This window comes from Labeo rohita, chromosome 6, assembly GCF_022985175.1.
Source record: "Labeo rohita strain BAU-BD-2019 chromosome 6, IGBB_LRoh.1.0, whole genome shotgun sequence".
NCBI lineage: Eukaryota > Metazoa > Chordata > Actinopteri > Cypriniformes > Cyprinidae > Labeo > Labeo rohita.
Window position 1 is genome coordinate 15,055,106 of NC_066874.1, and position 24,210 is coordinate 15,079,315.

Genomic DNA, 24,210 nt, shown 5'->3' on the forward strand with positions numbered 1-24,210 from the left:
GAGCAAATGGAAATATAACTGAACTGAAAACCTTGAAACAGATGACTCTGTTTCTGCCAGTGCAGAAAAAATGCCACGTGCATTAAAATAAAATGAAAACTATCTAAAAATCACACAACAGTCTTGTTCTGTAGTCACCTACATCCTTCAATACTCTTTCCATGAGAGTCATAAAGATGGGGTCGTCCGCCTTGCTCTGGTGGGAGGACAGGACAAGGTAGGAGTGAGTGTATGTTTGTAAATGTGTTTGACTGACCACGGGTCCTGCTGTGATCTGGAGGCCGTTCTCTTGACCCGCAGGTGGAATGTGTACTGTGAGCAATCTCAGTGGGGGGCCAGCACTAATACAACCCTTTGAGAGACAGAACGGAGTCAGACAGCTCATGGGAAGGTCCCTCCTCTCTCTCTTGTTCATTTTTCATGTTCCAACCTCCCAAGGAGGAAGTGAGGATGAACTGAAAACCTTGGGAAAAAAATCCCCTAAAAACAATGTGAGGAGCCTTTTCAATCAGTCTGTGATAGTTCAGACAGTACAAACCGACACAGTTGGTCTCGAGTATTTTCACAACACTACCATCTCATGGACATGACCTCTGACATACACAGTGTCCATGCAGCTTTATGCATCAGTGCCTAAAGGTTTTTTTTTTTTTACCAATAACAAAAGCTACAATCACAAATGTGTATGTGGCATGTCAAAACACTAAACACTGTTTAGAGGAATAGCTCAGGTTCAATATAGTTCAGCAGCACTTGTGATATAATGTTAATTACCACAAAAAACAAGTGCAACTTTTTTAAGATATATTGAGGTACTTACAATGATTACAATGAATACTACTATACTAATGAAAGTACTAATGATACTAATGCAGAAATATGAATATCCAGTCACTGAAGCGCAGTGTTTTCAGCCACTGCCTTCTCAAAATATGTGTACATGAACTGAACATTGTCTCTAGAACTGCTTTGAGAGTCACATCACAGAGAGCATTTTACCATTACTATCATCATTTCTTATACAAACAGAAACTTAAAGGTCTTCACAGCAACCTGTCAAAATAGAAGTTTGTTTTAACTTGAAGAAACTGTGAAAGAAATATACAGACCTAATAACAGTTAAATTATATTAAATTCTTCAATATATTAAAGTATTATTAAAACATTGTTTTTTAGGAATATTTACCAGAAAAAAATAATTTACCAGAATTTATTTACCAGAAAAAAAAGTAAATACACAACACTGTATTTCTGGAAAAATGAAATAAACAAAATTATATATATTATATATATAAATAAATTTCATGAAACTATTGGAATTCAGAAAAATAATGACATAAACATATTTCATTGGGTAAGTGTCATGATTTCAATTAATTAGACATGCTTTTTAAGTGATATTTTTTAACATTCAAACCATTCAAACAGAGTCTAGAAAAATTTAAACAGAAAAAAATAATAATAATAAATAAATAAATAGAAATACAGAAATAATAAAACAGAATTTGGGAAAATATACAACGGATTACATAGGGCCATACTAATGATACTAAAGAAAAATCTAAACTTTACAAACTGGTCCCATTTACTACCATTTGCTTCATTGTAATCTACATTATGGAGCACTGTACATGACATGCAGTGGATAAAAGCAAGACATTTTAAGCAAGACATTTTTTATTTCTGAACAAGACTGTGTTAAATAGTGGCCAGTGTTATTTCAGTATTAGACTGTAAAAAAAAAACTGATAATAAGTCATGTCAACATATGTTTTTCCATTACCTTAAATAGATATTCCCTAAAAAAATGTTGGAAACTGTTTGGTTATCAGCATTCTTCAAAATATCTTTCTTGTGCTCAACAGAAGAAAGAAATTCATAACGGTTTCGAACAACATGAGGGTGAGAAAATGATGAGTAAGATGAGTTCGTACATTTTCATTTTTGAGTGAACTATCCCTTTAACTCGGGAAAATTAATTGAACCAACTTCAGTTCTTAAGCTAAACAAGATTCAATATTGTTAGTCTGCAACTAAATTTTTGATGTAGAATTAGGTGGAACAGAAGTTGAAGTAGGTGTTTGTTTGTTTGTTTTTTACAGTGACATTATAATAATCTTGATTATGGCCACAACAGACCAATATGATGTTTGCAAACAGTGATGACGTTTTTTGTTCAAATGGTGTTTTTGACGACAATATTCTATAAAAATGATTTGCTTTCTGATTCTGACATCCAAAGGCACAAAAATCATTTTTTCTCTTATTCCATGGATTTTTCCCGCTTCCCTCCATTTGTTACCGGTGTTTTTTCTGCTACCACAATGCACGCACAACTGCAAGTGACGTAACTCTGACATCTACTCCAAATTGGTCTATAAATACATAATTTGTTACATGATTTAACTAAACAACAATATGGGAACAAATTAGTATAGAATTTAACTAAAATGAGGGAACAAATTACTAAAACACGGCAATGCATTGATAAATCATGGGAGAAAATTCTTTATATTATATCTATTTTTTTATCCACATGTCATGTGTGAAGCTTTGTAGTAACCCAGATTTTTGCAAATTAATTTTTGTGGTTAAATGCTTTTCTTACTTAGATTTTTTGTCTTGTTTACAGCCAAAATATCTTAAAAAAATTAGAAAAATCAATAAGGATTTTCTGTTTGTCACAAATTTATACAGATTCATTCCACTAACTTGCACCTAGAATATTTCTTTAACTGCATTTATGTCTATATCTTCCATATGTGTCAGTCACCTGCTCTGAGAATGCACATCATGTGCACTCATAAATATTAATAAGGCTGATAAGATAAGGATTCCTGTCAATGACAGATATGATTCATATAAACACTGAGGAAGTTCTAAGAAACGTTTGTGTATAAAATGTACTCAACCAACACAGAGACGCGCACACATGGTAGGACAATACATTGCAAGCACACATGTAGCACAAGCATCTGATCCATGTCAACTGTAAGCTGTTCATAACAACATCCTTGTCTTTTAAAAACCCACTAATTGCCAGAGGTCTGTGTCCGAATGTCTGATCTTGATGTGCATGTTGGGAGACAAGGTTTATCCTACAGGAAACACAGTGTCTAAACTGCCTGTGATGCACACAGACTAAACATACACAACTGCACATGTAACAGCACATTACACCCACATGCACAGACACATGCATTCTCAGCAGTAATGGGAGGCTACCTCAAAGTACTCATCATTTAAAGTAGCTCAAGTACAGTTAAGCTAACCATTTACTCATTTGTTTGTATTTAATGTGAAAAATGAGAATAACTGCAAGCAAGAGAGAACACAATACAAACAGTTCTACTGTAGCAAAATTGCCAAAAACTTGCGAAAATGCTTTTAACATGTCGAATTCGCAAGCTTTGATTTTGGAGGAATATTGGTGAAATTTCTTCTGTCTACATGAACTTCAGTCCCCAAAAATGTAGGAAATTATGCAAATATCAATAAAAATAAAATCAATCTAGCACCATTTGTTCCCAAATGCACGTTAATCACACAGCGTTTGCAGAGTTTGTGAGAAGCAGCATTTACTGCGAATCAAGCCACTCTGATAATGCAATATTAGAAGCTGCATGCATATAAACAAACACTGTGAAAAATAAATATACTAAAATGTATTTAAAATGCATTTGTTTTGTCCTAAGTACAGTATACTACAAATACATTTATATATTATGTATTTAATCAAAATACCCTGCAATTGTACTTTTAGTATACTAAACTGATATAGTAAGTCTGCAAAATTGGAACAACTAATTTTGTACTTAATGCATGTTAAATATGTGAAAGTAGTGCTAATTTGATTGTCATGAAGTGGAACTACTGCAAGTGTACTTTAGGTACACTTTAAATATTTTGCATTTAAAGACCGATATTATTTAAAGATCATATAATCTTCATCAACAGTGACACTAAAACATAATTTTAGGCTTAATATTAAGTGAAATTAATGTGCATTGTGCACAAGTAGTACTAAATAAATTTAATTAAAATTTTTATATCAGTAAGTCTTGAGTGATATGTCAGTAAATATGTTAAAAGATTTGAACTGCACTTAGTAGGGATGCAACAATACAGTTAGTCCACGGTTCAATACGTACCTCTGTATTTAACCACGGTTTTCGGTTCGGTTCAATTCTGATAGCTTGCCACATCAGTGTTTTTGTTTTTTGTTTTTTTCATTTAATTAACAACAAAATACTCCTGTAAACCTCTGTACACTGGAAAACGCGTGGATTATTATATGTCTGCTTAATATTGCTTTTGAGAGATGTATTATTTTTCAGATTTTTATGCGAAATAGGATGGGTTTTATTTTATGGACAACAAGTTTAGAAAGGCTTATCATTGCATTTCATTAGAAATTCATTATATTTCATTCATGATTCATTCATAAAAGCAAGTGTTGCTTTTTCAGATATAAACGGGGAGGCGTTTCTTCATCTCAGCATGTGAAATCACGGGCACACACACAGCAAATTTCGAGAGAAATAAAACAAGGAAATTATTTAAATACAAAACCGAAAAACCACAATTCACAAGCGCGTATTGAACTGTGGATGTCGTACCGAACGGTTTGATATTATATTAAGTATTGTGACATTGTTATACTTAGTATAAAATAAATGCATTTTAAATCTATTACTTTTTTACTAGGGTAGATAAGATATATTGTCATTTTAGTTTTATTTAAGTTTTTATTTTAATGTTACATTCAATTTAATTAATTTTCACAAACCGCTGTCTAGGAATCCCTGATTACAAATAACAATGTTATGTTCTTTAAATGTGCGAATATGTAAGAAATAAAAGCAGAAAAAAAGAGTTTAACTTGTACTAAAACTGGAATATTTAACACTCATTAAACTGTAGGGGTGAGAGGACTGGCAAAGCTCCCTCCCTCCTCCTTTCCAACACATTCATAATCTCTGGCCACCAACAGCCACCGCCGCTGCAATTAAACTCTACTTATTTATGGCCAGGCAAATATTTCCTTTTCCTCTGTCTGCCAGGAGACATGACTTCAAATGAACCTCAAAAATAAAAAAATGGACAAAAAAAAAAAAAAAATCCATTAAAGGCAGACTGCAAGCAGAATTTCAAGTATTTTTCCACAGAGGGTTTGGTCACACTGCTGACCTGTGATCATCATGGAATATATCGGCTGCTAAAGGCATGGTTGCTGGAAATTATCCCTTATTACATAGACAGATATATTACACCGGCATAGACTGTTAAGTTTCTTTTGTTTGGCCAATAAGTGCCATAAACGAGACTTTTATTTTAACAGCATTGAGAACATAACCACCTGATGCACTGACGCTCCCAGTTTCATGAGTTTACTGTTTTTCTTTGTTTAACAGTTCTGTTTAATTCAGGGGTGTCAAACTCAGTTCCTGGAGGGCCGCAGCCCTGCAGAGTTTTGTTCCAACCTTGCATTAACACACATACTATGCAGTTTACAATTAAGCCTGAAGGACTTGATTAGTTGGATCAGGTTTGTTTAATTAGGGCTGCATCTAAACCCTCCAGGACCGGAGTTTGACACCCCTGGTCTAATTAATAAAGCTATCAGAAAAAGGAAAAAAAATCTATTTTATATATTTATATTAACAATGTAAAATATAACGTAATATAATATATACATAAACGTAATATAACGAAAATTATGTCTCTTACTGAAATTTGTATTACAAAAGTCCACATCGTTTTATACATATTTTGGACTATACGCAAACAGCGTATGCTGTTCTGTGTAACCCGCACCATCTGTGTGGCGCAGCTGACACAAAACAGCATACACGGTTTGCGTTCAGTGGATACTCTCCAAAATGTCGCTAAGGTGACGCGGAGGAGACTAATTGTTAAATGATGTCATTATTTTTGTTTTCTTTGCGTACAAAAAGTATTCTCGTAGCTTCGTAAAATACATCAAAAACATCTTAATTTGTGTTCCAAAGACGAACATTTTGGGGTGGAGTAACCCTTTAACATTCTGCATCATACAAGCAGGCAAAATAAATACTCAAATAGACCTATAAAATGGCTAACGTGGATTTCTTGACTGGATCCCACGAATGACATGTATTGTCACTGTGAGAAAGAAAGCCTGCGTTCCAGGAATGTGATCTGAGATGACCCAGTTAAAGGAGGTGAAATAGGCCAGTGTGACAGGGACCAGGTAAACCACACACAGTGCTCTGATACTCCCCAGATAATCTTACCGCACGCTTCTCCAATGGACAAAAAGTCAGATGTCCAAGCCCTGATTTTGACTCTGAGGGTGGACAATACACTCATAAAGGGCATTTCCTGTCTCCTGCTAGTCAATTAGTGACTGTAAGATTTGAACTGGCCCTTTTCCCATAGCAGAAAGCTGCAGAAGGTACGCAACAACACAGGATTCAGACACTCTTATCAGAGCTATTACTGTTAAACAAATCTGACTGCTGTCAGGAGACCATGACTGCACAAGACATCTGACAGATTCAGCCATGAGGGAGATCTGTGAACAAATTAGCTCTGGTCCAATGTCTCAGAGGTATTGTGTGTGACTGTGTGTGTGTTCACATCTCTCTGTATTACCACACAAACAATTCTCTTCAAAAACTTTGTGAGCAGCCTCGACAGACTGCCTCCAGAGGCAGCTGGCTTTCAAGGCAGCATCTGAACTGAAATCCTATACAAAAGCATCAAACCCCTGCAAATTTGCTGCAAGATCATGACCTGTTGTAGTTATGCTTTTTGTTGCATTCAGGGTAGTGAATTATATTGAATTACTTATCTCACCTTTCAAATATCTTTGGCCTTTTACACTACATTATGATACAAAAAAAAACAACACACACACAGTGTGAAATCATATTTTTTGTCTTTATATTAGCTATCAGCCACCTCTCTAAGATATCGGCATTGACCATAAAAAGAAGCTATATCAGTTGACCACTATTTTTTTTATTCATTTTATTGTCCCTTAGATAAAAATCATATATTCAATCATTCAGGTAAGTCTGCTAAAACATAACACTAAACTGCCACAAACAAACAGAGGAATGTTTTGTTTTATTTCTCTATTTCCATAATTATCTCGACACACTAATCTGGGGTAGAAGACAGCATTTCATTCATTTTATTTAATTCTTGTTAATTCAATTTAGATGTGACCACAATTTAACATAGGGGGTGTTTACACCCCTATACATTTATTTCAAACTAAGTATAGATCAAATCTATTAACATACAGTATTTACTGACATATCGCTCAAGACGTACTGATATAAAAATGATAAATAAACTTTATTTGAAGTACTACTTGTGCACAATGCACATTTCTTAATATTAAGCCTAAAATGTGTTTTGCTGATGAGGATTGTATGATCTTTGAATAATACTGGTCTGCAAGACATTTAGTGTACCTAAAGTATACTTGCAATAGATCCATTTTAGCACAATCAAATATACTTCAGTATATCTTTAGTTGGACTTAAGCACTACTTCCACTCAGTTAAAGTGCATTAAGTACAAAATATGTTGTTTTAATTTAGCAGACTTTAAGTAAACCAGTTTAGCATACCAAAAATACAATTGCAGAGTATTTTTTGTAGTATACTTAGCACAAAATAAATGTAATTCAAATACATTTAAGTATATTTATTTCTCACTAGAGACAACACTCTAGTGTTTTTAACTAAAAACGGACATTTTTAAATACATTTTGACCATTCATTTACACAACAATGTTGTTTTGAGGGTCTGAAAACTTTAAAAACAGGTTTCAAAGTGCACGTTTTTAAAATAAAACCATTACCTCCAAATAGTAATATCATTAAACAAATATGTAAAATGGTGATGTCTTGCAGATGTAAATTACTTATTTTTTTTACCCGTAAGAGCGGAAGCTGCCATTTGTAAATTTTATGGGTCTGGCTTCCGGTCTCATCTGCACTCAGCTATTTTTAGCTGTGCAAAACAGCTCATTTTGCTGCTTGATATTGCAAATTAGTGTGTCTTACCATATTATTTTAATGTGTTATCTTAATTATGAACACACTAGGTTGTAGTGCAAACAGTTTTCCTGTTTACTGCTTGTTCTTGTTATTTCCCAATTGTGGCTAATGAACCAGAACTCTTGCACATAGGCTTACTTCTGCGTTGAAGAATAAGGTGGATAGGTATGTGCAATAAACCTAATTAACACAACATGGCCATGATTTAAAAAAAGAGTGGAGCAACTAGTAAATCAGCCACAAATGAATTAAAACAAGAAAACAAATGCACAAAAAATGCCCACAAAGTAATAACTCATGAGAACTTCTTAACGCACAGCCACCACAGTATCTTTTCTTCTTCTGCACTCCATGTGCAGGTCACTGTACATTCATAACTAAACTGAACTTATTTTTTTGGTGATGAATGAAATATAAACAGCATTCCTTTAGACAAAGTGAACACACTGCATTCTAGACCTGCCTTCTCCACAAATGCTAAATCTAATGCTGACCTACAATGTAGTTTTAATATCAACACACAATTATAAACTATATGGACCAGCCTTTGTATTAGGAATGTACATAATACCTTAAAATGCTGCCTGGGCAGCTCACCAGGTTTTGGAACAGAGCTACCATTTGCACAAACGGATATGACTGATCCAGGCAGCAGACACACAGGTAAGTCATGTCTTGTTTTTGCTGTAACATTCAGTTCCTTTGTTTTTTACTGGCTCTCCTAACAGGGTTTCTCCCTGTTTTTCCCCAAATGAGGTCACGGGCAGGAACCTGCTTTACAAGTCACAAGATGCAGCAGTTGGCATTATCATTCCGCAAAAGCATAAACCAATAAACAAGTATATACATTTGTCTCTATGCCATTGCTTCATGCAGGCTATTACAGAAAAGCGTTAGAGGGTATTGCATATTTGTGCTGCAAACTGCAATTCACATTGAATTTAGATTAGTATTTTGACATTTATTAAGCTGTTTTGTTTCTGGTACTACTGGCTCATCCAGTGCAGCTGATTTTAGGTTTTGCTATTCTTGTGGTACATTTTGTCTCCACAATGCAGGCAAAACATGACCCACACACACACACAGGAACAAGGAACTTCATACATGTTCTGTTAACAAGCAACTACAAAGTTATCTGTGGTCAGCACCCGCACTAACAGACAGAGAGAACAACAAATCCTAAATGAAGCACTTCCTCATTTTCCTGTGGGGCGCACTACTACGCACATGATCAAAAAGACCAGTCCTACAAAGCCAAGTAACATCACTTCCTGCCAGGCCACGCCTGTCTGCGCTTCGGGCCGGTCTGCACGGATGTCGAATGAGTGTGTCCGCGCGGAGGATGTGGGAGAGTGCGAGTCAACGTGCTTGTGAAGGGGGAGCCAAAAGAATGGCGGACGGAACTTAACCACGTTCGTATAATGCAGTGCCCATATATGTGCAGATGTTTGCGAAACAGGAAGGTAGAGATGCCTTGAATGGGAAGGGCCTGTAATAAAGCAGTCATGAGGTAAAGCAGTCATGTAGGTCAAATGTGTAATTTCTCACTTTGACATTCAGTAGTATTTTAGCTTTATTTATATAGTATTGTAGTTTAAGATTTTTTATATGTTCAGTTTTTATTTTAATTTTTTGTAATTTTGCTTATGCATTGTTAGTGATTTTTAAATATATTTCTGTATATTTTGCATTTTCAATTTAATTTTAGTTCACATTTACAATTTAGACTGATATATATATATATATATATATATATATATAGGCATTAACATTTTTTACCTGCAGATTTATTTCAAGTAACAACATTTTTTTATTTTAATTTTTAAATAGTTCTAGTATCAGTTAACAACAACACTCTTTACATCTCACTACAGGGCTTTTGTACGATCCTAGAAAAAACACATTTTTGTGCAAACACACATAAGTATCTCCTGCAGGCGCACAAATGCATTCCGAACCACACATTCTGTTTAAAAACAGCCGCAGGATACCAGCGTTCCTTCCAGGTCTCTTACAACATTTCCCAAAGACGGATTCGCATTCACATCCGCTGTGCCCATTAGATATAGCACATCATTAATGCAAGCCCACCAGCGAGTGCACACGGTTATGAGCTCTTAAAGAGCGAGCCATCGATTCACACAAAAGAAAGACTGAAACTAAAACCTGCTGCTCTTGTTGTCCTGCAAGAGGAAGGAATTTTTCCCACACTTCCTCCAGCAGGGGTGAAAACAGCCTTTCTCAGCCAAGTAGAGACTCCTTCCTTTAAAGCAGCTCAATATGACACTCCATCACAGATTGTATTACGCTTTATGCATTCCAGCCCGCTCTCTGTTTAAACATTTAACAAATACACTTTTCTTCATGTGAACTACGGCTGTGTTCTGAGAACTATAAGCACACCTGACCTGCTTGCACTGATATGCTTGAGTATGTTATTACAACACCAGGCTAGTTTTGACAGTGAAACTTCAGATTTTCACAAAGACTTTTGTTTTTTAAGGAGTGGACACCACAACAGGGAATTCAGTCTGAAAACACTCTGAAGTGGAGAAGAAGAGCTGAAGGAGCAATTGTAGCATAATTATTCTAACATGCAAATAGGCCACTATAATACCACATAATGGTTAATGGTGGGATTAAATTAGATAATATTTAATAATTATAATCTATCTATCTATCTATCTATCTATCTATCTATCTATCTATTTATATGCATGCTGGATGTGGTTCACAACAATTAAAAAATCCAGTCTACTTTGTTGAGAAGCTTGGTGTTGAAGGAATATAAAACTCTTCTATAGTTCTGTGGCTCCCCCTAGTGGAGAAAGTGGCTCCGCAAGTCTTTGGCCCAATAAAATCCATGTAGCAGTGATATAAAATTATATTAACCACCAATTGTAGCTCTTGACATTTAAAAGTAATCATATCTGAAGAGAAATAATAATAATTCATAATAATAATTTATTTTATTTATTTGTGTCATAATAATAATTTAGGGCCATTTAAGGTTTTCATATAAAATAATTGCGTTTGATATTTTACATTGTACTCAAGTCAAAAGAAGTGATTAATATAATACTTGTTTATTATTTGCTTATGAATTATTTGCTTTCGAGTAAGCTGACAGTGTCATTTTTCTATCCGCTTTTAAGCTGATGTTTGATGTATAAAGCTCAAAAGAAAATTTTAATTCAAATTTAAATTAATTTTATAGTGCTTTTAACAAAATATACCATTCTAAAATAAATACAAAATAAAATAAATAAGATTTTTCTGTTTTGGTGATTCATAATTTTTGACCAGTCTTTAGATCAAATTTTGCAACTGTTAACTTACTTTCGCCTTTTTTCTGGAAAAATCAATCAATATATCAATTAATCAATCCTACTATACGGTATACAGTTTAGTCCCAGGATGTTTTTAGTGATGGTCCAGCAAAACATTGCATTTTATATAGAACAATCATTGTTCTATATAACACTTACTAAGATTAGATTTAAGATTTATTATAAGATTTTTAATTTTTTTAAAGAATTCTCTTCTGCTCACCAAGCCTGCATTTATTTGATCCAAAATGCAGCAAAAGCAGTAATATTGTGAAATATTTTTACTATTTAAAATAACAGCTTTTTGTTTGACTATATTTTAAAATGTAATTTATTCCTTTGATCAAAGTAAAATTTTTAGCATCATTACTCCAGTCTTCAGTGTCACATAATCCTTCAAAAATCATTCTAATTAGCTGATTTGCTGTTCAACATTTATTATTAATATTATTATTATTTAAATGTTGGGTACATTTTTTCCCCAGGATCATTTGATGAATAGAAAGATCCAAAGATCAGTATCATCTAAAATAAAAAGTTTTTGTAACATTACACACTATAACATTCAAAAGCTTTTGAGAAATTGTAAAAAATAATACTTTTACTCAGCAAGGATGCTTTAAATTGATCAAAAGTGATGATAAAGACATTTATAATATTACAAAAGATTTCTATTTCAGATAAATGCTGTTCTTCTGAGCTTTCTATTCATCAAGAAACCAAAAGCTGTTTTCAACATAATAATAAATGTTTGATTTCTGAAGGATCATGTGACTGGAGTAATGATGCTAATCACATGAATGAATTACACTTTAAAATACATTAAAAAAGAAAGCAGTTATTTAAAAAAGTAAAAATAGTTCAAAACTTTACAGTTTTTGCTGTACTTTGGGTCAGACAAATGCAGGCTTGGTGAGCAGAAGAGGCTTTAAGAATCATTAAAAATCTTACTGTGCAAAAGCTTTTGACTGATAGTGTATATTGTCAACATATAAAGTTTCTTAAAAAGAGCTTAATATTACTATATTTAATAATACTAATTGCATGCATTGCTATTTTTCACCCACTAGGGGCCAGTGTTCCCAAGCGTGAGATTTCATCATCATCCACATATTAGGAGGAAAAGGGTTCTAAACAACATATAATAATTTTCAAAATTCAAAATGGTCAAAATCATTTTAGTAGTGTGTACGTGTGCGTTTGGTTTATATATCCTGGAGGGGACTTTAACCTGAATACACACACACTCGTGGGGACTCGTGTCACAAAAGTTTATAAATCATACAGAATGTTTTTTTTTTTTTTTTTAATAAAGTAAAAACGCAGAAAGTTTCCTGTGACTGGTAGGTTTAGGCGTAGGTTTGGTGTAGGGCAATAGAAAATATGGTGTGTACAGTATAAAAACCATTACGCCTATGGAGAGTCCCTACAAGGATAGCTGACCAGACGTGCGTGTGTGTGTGTAGTGAAAATGTATTTATCTATTTTAAATAAATCTACAATTATTTTAAATATATCTATTTTAAATAAATGCTGCTCTTTTAAACTTCATATTAATCAAAAAATCTTGAATAACTGCATTGCAGGTTCCACAAAAATGAAGCCATGTAACTTTTCAACATTGATAATAATAATAAAAAAATGTTTCATGACCAACAAATCAGCATATTAGAATAATATATAGAATATGTGTATTATCATTAATATTATCATCAAATGTGTGCTCATTGAAAGATTAGAGATGGGTGTCTCTGAATGTTTAATAGAACAAACAGTCAATGAGAGGAGCATCAAAAACAATGCGAGTTTTTAACAAGGGTAGGATGCATATTCATTTATTTAGCCTTGGGCAACTTCTGTGCAGGTGATCAAAGCTCCATCTGTGCTGATTTCTAGCAACATACTATTTGTATTTTGAATGTAAATTTTAACAACAAAAATATTACAGGAGGATATAACACTGATTGGGTTATCAGATTGGCCGTTATCAGGAAGAGGATCTGACCACATTCTAGTGAAACCAGTTTAACCCCTAAGGCTCGCCTTTCGACAACCAACAGATGCAGGTCGACAAACCACAGAAGTGTGACAAAACCTAAGAAACGCATTCTTGGAAAATCCCTATGGTTTTTATTTCCTCTAATATTTCTATAGAGTCTGACTGGTCCGTTCATATTTGCTTCATGATTTCAATGCATGAAAATCAGCGATGGCTGATAATCTCCAGCCTCTCTACATCAAGTCGGTGGTTATATTTCATCCTCAAAAACACACATTGTACCCTGTAAACATTACTTTGTTTCTAGACAATCTGATAAAAATAAATAAATAAATAAATAAAAATTCTCTGCCTGTATGTGTGCATATGACCAGCCAGTCACATTAGAGCTTGCCAGAATGAGAAAGTGTTTGTCAGTTTTTTGAGCAATATGCATCAGAGATATATCAAACTCTAGTATGTTTAGTTTGAACATCTCTCATTAAATTTATTACATGCTGGCAACAGGCATCAACTTGAGGTGACCACCTGGCAATAGATCTGTTGCGGGACATAGATGTGATTTTGCGGGACAATGCGGGACACGTGTGAGATAGATACATTTTCTACTGTTATGCTATGTAAATACTGATTACACCTGTTGTCATATACACTGATTAATGTTTCCGAGCGCGTCTTTTTTTATTGAGAGTTAATAGGATCCACCTGCGAGAGAAGAGATTTGTGCTTTCGCATTTTGAGGCGCTCCTGCATTGGTGGACATTTGTCATTAAAATAACGTCATAGAAACCGCAGCAATCGAACTACTAAAATAAGAAGAAAGTCGGTCTGAAAGCTGCCTTGATTTTTAAAATTGGTTAACATGAATGGAGAATATCGTGTTTTTCCGTGTTCGCTCGACCATTTCCATCGGTTGTGCCAGATCATTTGATGAGGTCCGTGCGCGGAAACTACGCCGCAAAAAGAATAAATAAAAAGCTTTCTTAAAAAGGAAAAAGAACGGATGGATGTTTTCTTAATATAATAATTAAAAACCAACAGACTGATGAAAATGCAGGACATTTTCTCAATATGCGACGTGCGGGACAAGGGGTAAAAATGCAGTGCTGTACAACACAAAGCGGTACAGGTGCACCATGGTCACCCTACGTAGGCTTCCCAGATGTATCCCAACGTAAGGGCTGAGTAGGACTCATCCAAAAAAAAAAAAGTTAATGATTACATACTATATGTGTGTGTACTGTGTATATTTATGATGTATATATAAACACACAACCTCACATAAATATATTTTTTCCCAAAAAAACAAAAAAAAAAACATGACCTTACATAGCTGCTTTGAAACAATCTAGATTGTATAAAGTGCTATATAAATAAAGGTGATCTGTAGAAATATGTGCATAAAATACCATCTATGTTTGTCCACCATGTTACCTCTTCTGGGTAACACAGCTGACAGGTAACTTAGCTGATATTTTTTGTCTTTTGGGCCTATACTCAACATGGAAGCCTAGAATTACTGAGCAAATTGTATGTTTAATATATTTTCATAAAGAAAACATAAGTTTTAGTTAAATTGTCTTGTTAACATTTGCAGCAATAATACTTGTGTAACACTGTTGACAGTCAATTAATCCACTCTTGACACAGGTTTGCTAGTTTAACCAATATTAGGGGAAAGAGACAGAACATAACTTTTAATGTTTCATCCATGTGCTTCTAAAGGAACTATCATCATACTGTGCAAATTATGCGAGAATGGGAAAAACCATTCATTTTTGTCACGCGCGCACACAAATGTCTTGATAACCTAATCTAACTGAAGGCAAAACAATGAAATTAATTTATATTTAAGGTAATTTTCATGCTTAAATGCAGAGTAGAATGAGCAACTTTACAAAATCGGACAGCTGAATACCAGGGTTGTATGTGTTATGAACATAATTTTTGAATAAATATATGGCTTTTTCAACATATAGTAGTGTGATTGGGAAAAATATAATTGTGGACTAGAAAATTAAGCATTGGGGCTTAACACTGATGAAAATCTATTAAAAATATACTTCATGGACATGAGATGTACCCACAATTATAGAATGACCTGTGTGTATTTATATATACATAATAAATACGTTGTACACACACAAATAGTACATAAACAAACTTTTATTTTGGATGCGATTAATCGTTTGACAGCCCTTTAAAGTAAACACGCTGATCTCTGACAAATACAGACATTATTTGTATGGAAAAACATCTCCAATTTACATAATAATTATGTGACATAACCATCAAATAAAAACTAATAGCACATTCCTTACATATTAAATGAAGGTGAATGTACAAATCTTAATCATGATTATAAATAATGTTGGCACTGTACTAAATTATAACTTTAACCTTGCCTTGACATAAAAACGTCAAATTATCTGATATTCGAAATTCATTGACCTTGACAATCAAATTTTTGTTTTGTTTTATGTAATGTTTTTTTTTTTCATGCAGATTGCACCAATGATTTGGCAAACTAAATATTTACAAATATTTTGATTTAGATTTTTTTTTTTTTTAACAAAACTGCTTTGCTGCTTACTTTCTTCTAAGAATTAATATGAAACGTTAGCCGAACAAATTCATAAGGTTTTATTTTTTTTTAAAGAATTTCATCCTTTTATTGATGATGCTTTTAATTAACTTTAATCCCCCCAAAATATAAAAAGATGAAAAATATGTTTATCACAGAAAAAATGTTTTAAAATCATTACAAATTAATTATGATCTGGACAAAAAAAGAGCAACGTCACTGACCCAGTTAAATACGAGATCTTTGCAGAAAATCTATAATCCTTTCACGGCCAAGCCGTGCACAGTGAGACGTAACAGCCTTAAGTCTGAATGCTGGCAGTAAACAGACTAATTGTAGCAAGTACTACAAACAGCAACATAAAACTGAGAGTGCGGCTCTACAGAGAAACTTTAGACAAGGACTGCGGCCAATTCTGGGTTTATAGATCGCTAGGCAACAAAGCAGGAAACTCGTCATGGAGACAGGAGGTGGGGGGACAGAAAGCACTCCAGATGAAACGGCTTAATAAACAAGAAGTCATAAAGTAGAGGCAAAGTCCAAATACTATGTCTCACTGCTGATTTAATGTGAGTATAAATCACTATCATGCTTTTTTTCGTCAGCTTAAACTCTTTTCTAATTCACTCAGGACTCAAATTCCCTTTTATGTGTCTACAATTCGTGTAATCTAGTTGTCACAACAAAACACCGTGACAGAAGATAAGACCTCGTGGATGGTAAGAACTGAATGCTGAGGTCATTCATAGTGTCACGCTTACACAAAACATAAACTCAGAATCTGCACTCGTTTCGAGGGAAATCATGGCATGTTAGAACCACCTGACCATTCAAACAGAAGCATAGAATCTATTAGACATAATGGAGTTACTGTCATATCTCTGTTTCCTTCAAAGCACATCCACAGACTCTCATTCTTCCACACTTTCAGTCATCTACTGGATCATATTTGGCTCAAAGACAAAAGATGATCATCTACACCCAAACATAATGGTGTGTGCTGTTTTGGTTTAGGTGCTGAACCTATTTTGTTTCTTTATTACCTACTGTGTTGTACAGTTGCTTGGCAACCGGTTACGTCCCTAGCTAGTGAGTTTGTACAGTCTTCTCCTTTTTCTTCCTTTCCATGTAGGCAATAACATGACCACGGCATTCATCTGCCGACACCTAATTAACCAGCTCTTGCCGAGTGACCCTGCGCATCATTATATGAGTGATTTCTGCTGTCCATTTACCTCCTGGTCAATAAGCTTCCCACAAGAAGCTCGAAAGTCCGCAAATGACATCTCAGATGACACGAACATCTGGTACATCAGGTTGTGACCTCAATAAATACTGCATTTAACTTCTTCTAAGCCACTATGCCTTGGAATTGAAAGGTATATGGTGTCAAGACAACTGAACTGACATACAAACCTAATGTTTTGGCAAATTCTTAAAGGGTTAGTTCACCCAAAAAATATGATGGATATGTTTGGAAAGAAGAGTAATTGATTTAAATTGTTCTTTATGACACTGACCTTCATTCATTTTTACACTTCTGTGATTTAGTTCTCTATTAAAGTGCCCCTATAATGGATTTTTGAAAATTACTTTTCATGCAGTGTGTAACAAAGGATGAGGCTGTGAAGAATCAATGGTTAAAGTTCATTTTTACAGCAATACCACAGTAGTATAGCTCCAACCATACTCTGTGGACTTCAATGGTGCTTAACAGATTGAAAGTTAAAAATGCAATTTCAATGCATGGAAGTTCATCGGGGCACCAATCAATCAATAGAGCCTTTTCAAGCTGCATTTAAACTACATTTTGGAAGTTCAAAAATCGGGGCACCAATCAAGTCCATTATATGAAGAAAAATCCTGAAAAGGTTTCCTCAAAAACAAAAATCTCTTTACGACTGAAGACAGAAAGACATGAACATCTTGCATGACAAGGGGCTGAGTAAATTATTTGTGAATTGTTGTTCTGGAAGTGGAGTTCTCCTTTAAAATGGCTCTTAAAGAGGAATAAGGATCTTATTTAGAGAAACAATTGGTGATTTTCTTTTAAAAAATTAATATTTATACACATTTTAATCCCAAATGCTTGTCTTGTCTAGCTCTGTGATGCACATGCATATTCTGTGCACTCCGGTTCAATACAGGGTATGTCGAAAAACTCCCATCTCATTTTCTCCTCCAACTTCAAAATCATTGTACATCGCTGCAGAAGTACCGACCCAGTGTTTACAAAGTGAACGTGCAAGGGGGGTAAAACACCCTTTACAAAAAAAGGTAAAACAGTGATGTAGGATGATTTTGAAGTTGGAGAAAATGAGATGGGAGTTTTTTGACATACCCTAACTGTCTTGAACCGGAGTGCAATAGTGGATTTTTGTCGTTGTTATTATTTGGAATTATGATAAAGAATAGAGCAATAAGTTGGTGTACAAACTGCAGTGCTTTATCAGTATGTTTCTGCATTGGGCTTACGAATACAACCATGGCTGTTTGGGTGTTTAATGTAATGGTGATGGGCGTTCCGTTTCCGACATGTGCTGCACGCAGTAGACCAATCAGACCAAACAGACTGGGTCATCAGACCAATCACCGCAGATTAGCACCACGCAAAGGAGGGGTTTGGAAAAATGAATCATTGGGAGTCGTTGAGCAAATAAGGTAGAAATAAATGCATCATATAAGACAATGAAAATGTTTTTTGACCTTGCATGCAAGGGGGGGACTCCCAAAACCAAAATATAAACCTTTCATATCAAATCGAATGAATTTGTACGAGTGAGGTCGTCCGAATTCGTATGTATTAGCCATTAAATACATTAAATATGAATGAATTGCCGTGATATTGGGCGGGTAATTCAACATTTTTTCATTATACCATTATATTTAGTGTTTCATAAATTGATACAAAAAGTATGTGCTTTCCTTTTTTGCACTATGATACACTGCATGATAAACTGCATATTAAGTTCTTTATTCCCAAATGAACAAGTGATCAGGCCAAATTATGACATCATTGTTTGATGGACACATATAATTTTAATTAATCGCTGCTATGAGGTCAATACAATGACCAATACAATGAAGTCCACTTGGGTAAATATGGAGGCATGGCAGGAAAGCTGCTTTTAGAAAATGCTTTGAAGTTTTGCTGCAAATTGCTATAGGGAGTTGGGAATTTAAATAGGTGTGATACTATAAGTGCTCTGCAGGGCGACTCAACCAGACTGAGCACAGCAAAGCATTCTGGCAGATTAATGAAATGAGTCAATGAGTGAGGTAAAGTATTCTCTGATGGTTAGACTAATGAGTTCTCAATCCCGAGAGCCAGTGTGCACTGGCACCAGAACGGCTGAAGAGAGGTGTAGTGGGGACCAGATCATGTGGGATTTTCTGGGATTGCACTCAGAGCACAAGTCCACTGAGATAAATAAGCTTTTAATTAAGCTTTTAATCAGAATTGTTCGGTACTGGTTTGTGGACTGAACAACCACACCCAAGCACACTTGAAAATGTGCCTGGGGTACGACTGAATTGATGTGGGCTCCGGTACATTTTGCCAATCCTGCCTAAAACAATACCAATCCTGCCTAATTTGCAGAATTGAACCGCCATAAATGACATACATAGCTTTCAGACAAACAGGACTGAGGCCCAAAGGCAAGAAGAGCGACAAATATCTAATAAAACCCTGCAGAAAGAGTCTTCGGTAAACCGCTCATATACTCTGTATCTTTTGCAATAAATCCACAGTGAAAAGATGCATGTGTATGTTCAGTTTAGGTAGTAAAACCAAAGGAAAAATAAATTAGTTTAAAAAAAAAAACAAATAGAATTTGCAAGAGTAGGATGTTCTCAGAATGATTTGTGATTTAGTCAAGGGAAATGCCTATTATAGATTTGACTTAGAATCAAAATATCAAAACCATGCATGTGAAGGTATTAATTTTTCATATCATGTCAAGTCTCTTATGGTCACTCAGGCTGCAGTTATTTGATAAAAAAATACAGTAATAACAGTAATATTGTGAAACGCTGTTACAATTAAAAATAACCATTTCCATTTTAGAGTAATTTAAAATGTAATTTATTCCTATGATGGCAAAACTGAATTTTCAGCAGCCATTACCGCAGTTTTTAGTGTCACATGATCCTTCAGAAATCAGTCTAATATGCTGATTTGGTGCTCAAGAAACACTTCATATTATCAATATTGACAATTATGCTGATTAACATTTTTTGTGGAAACTGTTTTTGTGGAATCTTTTTTTTTTTTCCAGGATGAACGAACAGTGATTACATTAGAAAAAATCTTTTGTAAAATGTCTTATTTACTTTTACATTTTAATTGCATCCAATTTAATGCATCCTTGCTCAATAAAAATATTAATTTCTTTAAATGTTCAGTTAAATTTCTGTAACTGTTAAATCTAAATCAATATATTTAAATCTATCTGTTTAGCTGTGCATTTACGTCCGAACTGATTGCACTGTATTTTATGTATAATCATTTTTATTCTTAACTGTTTTAATTCAATTTAAATCACTTTTAAATTATTTTAAAATGTCTTAAATTCCTTGTTTTATTGTTGTGATTATTTTTTTATGATTCTTTTATTTCATTTTATATGTAAAGCAATTTGAATTACCATTGTGTATGAAATGTGCTATATAAATAAACTTTGCCTTGCCTTGCCTAAATAATAATAACAATAATCAACTAAATTACATTGAGAATATTCAATACATTGCCCAGAATTGCATACAAAACACTGGTTATTGCAAAGTTTAGGATTGTAAATTGCTGGATAATTACTGAAACGCTAAAGTTTTGTCTCTGCCAGATCAGCAAATAGCTCTCATCTGCTTAAGTGATTTATTACACCATCACACCATAAACATACAGCTGCAGTAAATTAACCATTTGCGTGAGCCAAGCGTAACTTTATGTTTAGGCCTTTCCTAAACACCCTGAACTCATCACGAGTCACACATAACTAAGTGTTAGTCACAAACACACTTCCAATAAACATGAGATGGCTTTACACAGAACTTGTGGCAACCAAACCTTCACTGCTTACTCAGCACATAAGGTCACAAGGGGGGTAAGTGAATAAATACTAGCAATCTTTAACAACCCACACATCACACGGGACAAAATATGGGTAATTTCAAGACATCTTAAACTCCAAATAAAATCATAAATATTTGATTTACTGAGTTTGACTGTAGAGACCTCATGGAATTTTCTTGTGCTGTTGTACCTGCTATTGAAACAAGGTTTCTGGGTGAAACATATTGAAGGTCTCATTCCTTAGGTCTCATTGGTCTCAGCCAATAGGAATTAGAGAGTCACAGCATCAGCCATGTTTGATGGATGGTTTCAGGTGGATGTTCTCATTCTTGCATTTGATTGGACAAAAATATGTGGTCCAGGATGAGCAATCAATATTTTTTGTAAATAGGTCTAATATCATATACCACTGCTTACGGGTAGGCCTATATTAGAAAGCAAACACAGACTAAAAGCCAAAAAAACTCATGAGGTATCTTCATGGAATCTTTAAAGTTGATGTGTGTAATATGCCCCCTCATCTCATGCCATTGGTTGACATTTCAAACTTAATGTTTTTAAAGTGCCACAAAGCCACAGTGTATACATTTAACAGTAAGTCAACCAGTTGGCTCTGGGCATTAAACTAATTTAATAAAAAAATGACACACTTGACCTTTAAAGGTCAGTAACTTCAAAACAAAGAAACAAATCATCCATAACACACCACTACAAATCAATCTATGGAAAAACTCTGCTGTGATCGACAGAGCAAGGCTGCTTAATGAGGAGAATAACAGCTGCTTACAGATCAGACCAAGTCTCCACAGGCCAGTAGCAGAATGTGTCACATCCTTGTGTGTGTATACAGGGTGTGTTTGTAAAAGAGAGAAACTGTTTCTTCTTGTCTGTCATAACACATTTATTGTCTTGTGTGGGTTAATCATACATTGATAAAAGAAAGATGACCATAAATATATGCCGAAACTGAGATTTATTGCTAACAGGCTAAAATATGCACTAACTTTTACTGGCAGCTCTCCTTTGGTGACTGATAGGCAAGAATTCAGCCCTTACCAATGTTCATTCTAACATACACTATATTGCCAAAAGTATTGGGACACCCCCTTCTAATGAACAACTTTGACTAATGTAGTAATTTCCACGAGTACAAATCCTAATGTTTAAGCATATAATAATATTCTAGGGAATTATGTGCTTCTGATTTTATAGCAACAGCTTGGAAAGGACCCTTTTCTATTTTAATATGACAATGCCTCTGGGTATAAGGCAATGTTTAAAAAAAATTATTGATTCAGTCAGTGGGAAAGAACTTGACTTGTCTGCAGACACTTCAGACACTTCCGAAACTGTTGCAAAAGAGATGGAAATACATTTTTTTTAAATACATAAATTATGTTTCCATCTTTGTTGCCACAGTTTTGGAAGTGCCTTCTTCTGTTCTAAAGAATGGGGTGGCCCAATACTTTTGTCCATATAGTGTAAGTACAAGTCATTGATGTTTGGTGATGAGTTTTTGGCTCAAGGTCTGCATTTAAAGTCACACCAGAGGTGTTCAATTGGGATTAAGACTAGATTAAGATTAGACCAGACCAGATTTCTTTTAGAACCCTGTCTTATACACAAAGACACTGTCATGTTAGAATAGAAAAGAACAGAGTCCTGTCCAAACTGCTGCTATAACACAATTCCCTAGAATAGCATTATATGCTTAAAAATTAAGATTTGTGCTCATGGAAATTACTAAAGTAGTCAAACCTGTTCATTAGAAGGGGGTGTCCCAATACTTTTGGCAATATAGTGTATCAGAAAGGTTGCATCACATGAGCAGTTTGTGGAATTTTAGTGAAGAAGCACTGGGAGGACACCAGACATGTAGAAGATATCAGGAATTGTATATTATAACTATATATATATATATATATATATATATATATATATATATATATATATATATAAAGACTGATGACAAGGAATTAAATAGTTTTAAACGCTTAAGGTTTTAAGGTTTCATTGTCAGATAGACAGACAGATTAAAATGGAAGAACAAACAAAATCTCAGACAGTCCATATTTGCCCACCCATTAAACCACTAAGAAAACACATCCAACCAGTTCAGTCCCCAATAACATTTCAGACTCAATGACCTCACTAAGAAACCACTTCAGACCACAAGTTTTTAGGCATTGTTAGCATGTTTCTAATTGTTAGCATTTTTAAACAAGTGTTGTTAGCCACTGTTAGCATGTTGCTTGGTGTTTTTTGTGATTTAACATTTTGCTAGAAGTGGCTAACATGTTTTAAAGGAGAAGTCCACTTCCAGAACAAAAATTTACAGATAATGTACTCACCCCCTTGTCATCCAAGATATTCATGTCTTTCTTTCTTCACTTCAGTGCTTTTTGAGGAAAACATTTCAGCATTTTCTCCATATATTAGATTTATATGGTGCCCCTAGTTTGAACTTTTTTTTTAATCAAAATGCAGTTTAAATGCTGCTTCAAACAATCCCAGCCGAGGAGGAAGGGTCTTATCTAGCGAAACGATAAATTATTTTTATAAAACTAATGCAATTTATATACTTTTTAATGTCAAACGCTTGTCTTGTCTTACGCTGCCTGAACTGTTTTTTTCCAGTTCATGACAGTTAGGGTATGTCGAAAAACTCCCATCTCATGTTCTCCCTCAACTTCAAAATCATCCTATATGGCTGTTTTACCTTTTTTGTTAAGGGTGTTTGATCTTCTTTGCATGTTCACTTTGCAAAGACTAGGTTGGTACTTCTGCAGTGATGTAGGATGATTTTGAAATGATTTTTGAAGCTGAGGGAGAAAATACGATTGGAGTTTTTTGACATACCCTAACTGTCTTGAACCAGAATACACAGAGTTCAGGCTAAGCAAGACAAGATAAGCGTTTGAGATTAAAAATTGATGAAAATAATGAAAATACCTGATCGTTTTGCTAGATAAGACACTTCTTCCTCGTCTGGGATCATTTGCAACCACATTTGGGATCGGTTGAAGTCGCATTTAAACTGCATTTTGGAAGTTCAAACTCGGGGCACCATATCAGTCTATTATATGGAGAAAAGTCCTGAAATGTGCTCCTCAAAAACATAATTTCTTTACGACTTAAAGAAAGACATGAACATCTTGGATGACAAG

General features: G+C 34.4%; 1 protein-coding gene and 1 long non-coding RNA gene across 2 annotated transcripts in view; one reads left to right on the top strand and one right to left on the bottom strand.

Annotated features, from left to right (window-relative positions):
* gng12b (guanine nucleotide binding protein (G protein), gamma 12b) overlaps window positions 1-24,210 on the bottom strand; it is a 67,314-nt gene that overhangs the window by 39,402 nt on the left and 3,702 nt on the right. The gene's annotated exons all lie outside the window — the stretch shown is intronic.
* On the top strand, window positions 16,446-17,168 carry LOC127166740 (uncharacterized). Its single transcript, XR_007827931.1, has 3 exons — window positions 16,446-16,538; window positions 16,866-16,962; window positions 17,102-17,168. It is a non-coding gene; the product is annotated as an uncharacterized LOC127166740 (long non-coding RNA).